The sequence below is a fragment of the Mustelus asterias genome, chromosome 28 (genome assembly GCF_964213995.1).
Source record: "Mustelus asterias chromosome 28, sMusAst1.hap1.1, whole genome shotgun sequence".
Lineage (NCBI taxonomy): Eukaryota > Metazoa > Chordata > Chondrichthyes > Carcharhiniformes > Triakidae > Mustelus > Mustelus asterias.
In genome coordinates this window covers 9,686,773-9,693,453 of record NC_135828.1, presented here as the reverse complement: position 1 = coordinate 9,693,453, position 6,681 = coordinate 9,686,773, and the positions used below count along the sequence as shown (strand labels likewise).

At 46.1% G+C, this 6,681-nt stretch overlaps 1 protein-coding gene across 1 annotated transcript in view; it reads left to right on the top strand.

Moving 5' to 3' along the window:
* The first annotated feature begins 319 nt into the window (after window positions 1-319).
* Window positions 320-6,681, top strand: part of ndst2a (N-deacetylase/N-sulfotransferase (heparan glucosaminyl) 2a) — a 567,251-nt gene continuing 560,889 nt past the window's right edge. Inside the window, exon 1 of the mRNA XM_078199425.1 lies at window positions 320-592. The gene's annotated coding sequence lies outside the window, so the exon portion shown is untranslated. The remainder of the gene's footprint in view (window positions 593-6,681) is intronic.

Genomic DNA, 6,681 nt, shown 5'->3' with positions numbered 1-6,681 from the left:
GATAGGGTCTATGCCCCTGTAGTTTCCACGGGACACACTCCATCCCCTATCGCTGCCCTCCCGGGCTCTGACTCGCCTCCTGCTGCATTCTGATACACATCCGTGCGAGGTTGCAATTCTGACCCCAACCACCCGGCAGCCGGGGAGGCACCGGGAGAGCAGCTGCACTCCCATTCCAATAGAGCGGGCGGAAAGCATTGCACATCTACTCCCACCGCCTTATAATCATGTTGCCTTAACCTCAGGGGCTTGGCAGCCCACTCCCCCTGTTTAATCACCCCTTTACCCTTGCTGCCTGATACAGGAACCCCCCCCCTGGCTGTGAATGGTTGGCGCCACGTCTGGCTTCAATGTAGCAATTCTGGGGCCATGGCGTCTTTCTGAAGCGGACCCGGGCTGTGGACAGGAGCGGCTGCTTTCTCTGGGCTCCTTCACACAAGGAAAGGACACGATATATCCACACGAAAGGAAGGCAGAATTGCTGCAGTCTCTTCCTCGGTAGCCCGGACCCCTCAACTCCTGCCTAATTGGAGCGACCAGAGAGCTGCAAAGAGGGGACAAAATATATTTTTTAAAAATCAGGGGGAAACAGGTATGTTGGAAAGATAGAAAAAAAGTTAACGAGTAGAAAATGCTGGTGTGGAAGTGGCTTCTGGCACTGGGGTTACTGTAGCAGCAGGCCCGGGTTACATTGTCACTGCTAGAGATTGCACACTTCACATTGAGTTTATGCTCTGTTAGACTAGAAATGTTGTCCTCAGCCCAGCTCATAGGATATTGCTGGGTTAAAAAAACTGTAGAAGAGGATTTTCTTTTTTTAATAACTTTTTGGGACCCCCCCCCCCCCCTTTCTTTGCCAGCATTTTATGTTGGACAGTCAGAAAGAGACATTTCTGATTCTTGTGGGTTTCCCAGTGTAATTGACACAATGCGAGCCCTTGTAAGTTTCGCCTTGTCCCTTTCCCGATGCGAGGAACGCAGGCTGTAATTACCCTGAAATAAATCGACTCCCCTCCCAGTATCATTAACAACAAAAGCTGCCTCTAGCTGCAACCTCGTGTGTTGGGATCTTCCTCAGCCTTCTCTGGAATTGGGACAGAGATGGGGGAGGTTTACTGGAAGCCCAGAAAGTGGTGGGGGAAGCAGTGAGTGGTAAGTTCAGAGTGTAAAAGAATGTCTCAACAGCTTACTCACAACAGGGGGGGGGGGGGGGGAGCCGTGAACTTGATTGGGGCACATCATTAACCGTTTGACAAGAGTGTTTTTTTTTGGGGGGGAAGCCAAATAGTTAATCGAATTCCAACAAAGGTTATTGATTCACGTTGCTAGCAGAGCCGTAAACATTATTGCCAAATTTAAATAAGTATTTATTTAAAAAATGTATTAGCAGCGATTGTTAATGCAATTTTGATGTTGATCTGATGTGTGGGTTGGCTACATTTCAGTGGGTATTGTTGAATAACTATGTGGTCTATTATGATAGACAAAAGTCAAGCTCCTTTTGTCCACTTGAGAGATATTTCGAAAATATTTAAGTATTTGAACTAACATGTTTATAAATGGCACTTTGCTTCCCTCCCCCACCCCCCGAGGCACTCTCAGGTTGGGACTAGTAGATCCCTTTAAGGGAGAACTTACATTTATGTAGTGCCTTTCAGTACCTCGGGGCATCTCCAAATGCTTTACCGCCAATCAAGTCCTTTTTTTTTCTGAGACAAAAACAGAACATGCTGAAAATCCTCAGCAGGTCTGACGGCATCTGTGGGGAGTGAATAGAACCAACGTTTCGAATCTGGGTGACCCTTCGTCAGAGCTGAGTCCTTGTTGGAAATAAGGTCACTGTTGCAAACACGGCAGCCAATTTGGGCACAGCAAGCTCCCACAACTAGCAGCAATGTGAGAGCATCCACATAATCTGCTTTGGCTGAGGGACAAATACTGGCCAAGATTTTTTAAAAAGCGAAAAGATTTTTGCCCTGAGAATTCATTCACAGTTGAAACCCGGAGCATTAGCTGGCAAAGTATCTTTCCCTTTATTTATGTACGTAATTGTTTTCTTTCAGGTTTAATACATTTACATTAGGGTTAATGCTTATTGCTCAGTAAAAAGTTTCTGAATATTTGATTTGATTTATTATTGTCACATGTATTAGTATACAGTGAAAAGTATTGTTTCTTGTGCGCTATACAGACAAAGCATATACCGTTCGTAGAGAAGGAAAGGAGAGAGTGCAGAATGTAGTGTTACAGTCATAGCTAGGGTGTAGAGAAAGATCAAGTTAATGCGAGGTAGGTCCATTCAAAAGTCTTTGACGGCAGCAGGGAAGAAGCTGTTCTTGAGTCAGTTGGTGCGTGGCCTCTGACTTTTGTATCTTTTTCCCGACGGAAGAATGCGGAAGAGAGAATGTCCGGGGTGCGTGAGGTCCTTAATTATGCTGGCTGCTTTGCCGCGGCATCTGGAGGTGTAGACAGAGTCAATGGATGGGAGGCTGGTTTGCGTGATGGATTGGGCTTCATTCACAACCTTTTGTAGTTTCTTGTGGTCTTGGTCAGAGTAGGAGCCACACCAAGCTGTGATACAGCCAGAAAGAATGCTTTCTATGATTTGGGGATTTTATGATTTGGGGATGTTTGTGGGCATCAAATCATTATCACATTCATCTGGAAATTTCTTGCTGAATTATATTTACCTTTTGGCAGAGTTGATAGATTGAAGCCTGTATTACAAGGACCTTGTTTAAGATGGTCAATGGAAAAGATCATTAACTGCAGGAACACACATGGCAATAGCAAACTGCAACCTCTGTTTCAAGCTGTATTTAGCAGCGGTAGTATATTCCATCACATTAACATTCCTCCATCGCGCTGTTGCATGGTGGACGCAAGGATTATAAGAACATAAGAACTGAGAGTAGGAGTAGGCCATCTGGCCCCTCGAGCCTGCTCCGCCATTCAATAAGATCATGGCTGATCTTTTCATGGACTCAGCTCCACCTACCCGCCCGCTCACCATAACCCTTTACTGTTCAAAAATGTATCCTTGCCTTAAAAGTGCAGGGTCGGATTAAGACAAGTCAGCATGGATTTAGTAAGGGGAGGTCGTGCCTGACAAACCTGTTAGAGTTCTTTGAAGAGATAACAAATAGGTTAGACCAAGGAGAGCCAATGGATGTTATCTATCTTGACTTCCAAAAGGCCTTTGACAAGGTGCCTCACGGGAGACTGCTGAGTAAAATAAGGGCCCATGGTATTCGAGGCAAGGTACTAACATGGATTGACGATTGGCTGTCAGACAGAAGGCAGAGAGTTGGGATAAAAGGTTCTTTCTCAGAATGGCAACCGGTGACAAGTGGTGTCCCGCAGGGTTCAGTGTTGGGGCCACAGCTGTTCTCTTTATATATTAACGATCTAGATGACGGGACTGGGAGCATTCTGGCCAAGTTTGCCGATGATACAAAGATAGGTGGAGGGGCAGGTAGTATTGAGGAGGTGGGGAGGCTGCAGAAAGATTTAGACAGTTTAGGAGAGTGGTCCAAGAAGTGGCTGATGAAATTCAACGTGGGCAAGTGCGAGGTCGTACACTTTGGAAAAAAGAATAGAGGCATGGACTATTTTCTAAACGGTGACAAAATTCATAATGCTAAAGTGCAAAGGGACTTGGGAGTCCTAGTCCAGGATTCTCTAAAGGTAAACTTGCAGGTTGAGTCCGTAATTAAGAAAGCAAATGTAATGTTGTCATTTATCTCAAGAGGCTTGGAATACAAAAGCAGGGATGTACTTCTGAGGCTTTATAAAGCACTGGTTAGGCCCCATTTGGAGTACTGTGAGCAATTTTGGGCCCCACACCTCAGGAAGGACATACTGGCACTGGAGCGGGTCCAGCGGAGATTCACACGGATGATCCCAGGAATGGTAGGCCTGACATACGATGAACGTCTGAGGATCGTGGGATTATATTCATTGGAGTTTAGGAGGTTGAGGGGAGATCTGATAGAAACTTACAAGATAATGAACGGCTTAGATAGGATGGACGTAGGGAAGTTGTTTCCATTAACAGGGGAGACTAGGACGCGGGGGCACAGCCTTAGAATAAAAGGGAGTCACTTTAGAACAGAGATGAGGAGAAATTTCTTCAGCCAGAGAGTGGTGGGTCTGTGGAATTCATTGCCACAGAGGGCTGTGGAGGCCGAGACGTTGAGCGTCTTCAAGACAGAAATTGATAAATTCTTGATTTCTCGAGGAATTAAGGGCTATGGGGAGAGAGCGGGTAAATGGAGTTGAAATCAACCATGATTGAATGGTGGAGTGGACTCGATGGGCCGAATGGCCTTACTTCCGCTCCTATGTCTTATGGTCTTAAAAACATTCAATGAGGTAGCCTCAACTGCTTCACTGGGCAGGGAATTCCACAGATTCACAACCTTTTGTGTGAAGAAGTTCCTCCTCAACTCAGTCCTAAATCTGCTTCCCCTTATTTTGAGGCTATGCCCCTTAGTTCTAGTTTCACCCGCCAGTGGAAACGACCTCCCTGCTTCTCTCCTTTCTATTCCCTTCATAATCTTATATTTTTCTATAAGATCTCTCAATAATACAGTAGGGTGGCATGGTGTTACAATGGTTAGCACTGCTGCCTCACAGCGCCAGGGACCCAGATTCGATTCTCGACTTGGGCCACTGTCTACGCAGAGTCTGCACAATTTCCCCATGTCTGTGTGTGTTTCCTCTGGATGCTCCGGTTTCCTCCCCCAGTCCGAAAGATGTGCAGGTTAGGTGCATTGGCCATGTTAATTTCTCCCTCAGTGTACCCGAACAGGCGCCGGAGTGTGGCGACTAGGGGATTTTCACAGTAACTTAATTGCAATGTTAATGTAAGCCTACTTGTGACACTAAATAAATGCAAAAGCATTCAGCCCATTATTCATAATCCCTATGGTGCAGAAGAAGGCCACGTGGCCCATCAGGTCTGCACTGACTCTCTATGGGAGCATCTTATCTAGACCCTCTCCCCTGTCCTACCCCGTACCCCCGCACATTTCCCATGGCTAATCCATCTAACCTACACATCTTGGGACACTAAGGGGCAATTTAGCATGGCCAATCCACCTAACCTGCATATCTTTGGAGTGTGGGAGGAAACTGGAGCACCCGGAGGAAACCCACGCAGACACGGGGAGAAAGTGCAAACTCTGCACAGACAGTGACCCAAGGCTGGAATTGAACCTGGGTCCCTGGCGCTGTGAGGCAGCAGTGCTAACCACTGTGCCGCCCATTATGTTGGTGCTATCTCTGTGAATGGGCTATCCAATTAGTCCCATTTTCCTTCCACTACCCCCTCTTCTTGCCACCCTCCACGTTTCTTCTTTTAAAGTATAACAACAGCTGGAAAGCTGGAAATACTCAGTAGGTCGGGCAGCTCCTGTGGAGAAGAAACAAAGCTAACATTTCAGGCCAATGATGACCCTTCCTCCAAATTGAGGAATGACAGGAATACAATCAGTAGGTTCTGAGGAAGTGAACGAGGTGGAAGGGAAGAACAAAAGGGAAGATCTTTGATGGGGTGGAGGGCAGGAGAGATTAAAAGACAAAACGTATAATGGATAAAATAAAGAAACAAAACATGTGAGTGGAACGGGTGTGAATCATAGAATAGAATCATAGATCCCAACAGTAAAGAATGAGGCCATTTGGCCCATCGAGTCTGTACCAATCACAATCCCATCCAGGCCCTATTCCCGTAACCCCATACATTTACCCTGCTAATCCCCCTGACACTCGAGTCAATTCAGTCTGGCCAATCCACCTAACCCGCACGTCTTTGGAGTGTGGGAGGAAACCCACGCAGACACAGGGAGAACATGCAGACTCCACACAGACAGTCACCTGAGGCCGGAATTGAACCCAGGTCCCTAGTGCTGTGAGGCAGCGGGGCTAACCACTGTGCCAACGCGCTACCCCCCACATGGCTGGATGGCAGCAATGCGAATACAAAGTGAGTGAATTGGGAAAGAAATGAGGCAAAATGGAGGCAGAGGTTGTGATCTAAAACTGTTGAGATCAGTGTTGGTTCCAGTGTTGAGTTGAAAGATGGGGCACTCTTCTTTGAGCTTGTATTGAGCTCTGCTGGGACACTGCTGTAGACCAAGGGCAGAAAAATCAGAGTGGGAGCAAGGCAGAGAATTAAAATGACAGGAAGCTCAGGGGATGGTTTCGGGCGGAATGAGCAAAGATATTCCACAAAAGCTCACCTAGTCTGTATTTGGCCTCATGGAGAGCTTTTTAAGTATTTATCAAATTCGCTTTCCAAATTGCTAATGAATCTGCCCCCATCACCCTTTCAGACAGCGCACCTAATAACTCACTGTACTAAGAAAAACTCAATTATCTTCCCCTCTGGATTTTTTTGTGCCAATTATCTTAAATCTATATTCTCTGGTTGCTGATCCTGCTGTGGATACATGCATACCTATTTAAACCTTCCCTTAACATTGCAGTATTTATCTATTGGAATGGAAAGACTTGTTAATCTCCGTGCAAGTGCCGGAATGCACATGTATATATAAATCGTGAGTCCACTTGGATTTTTAAGAAGCGATTCTAATTTAGCAATGTTGGCTACCTAAGGGTTAATGTTAACCATTGAGGCAGGACCCTAGAAGTAACATAACAGCGAAATGCTGTGGA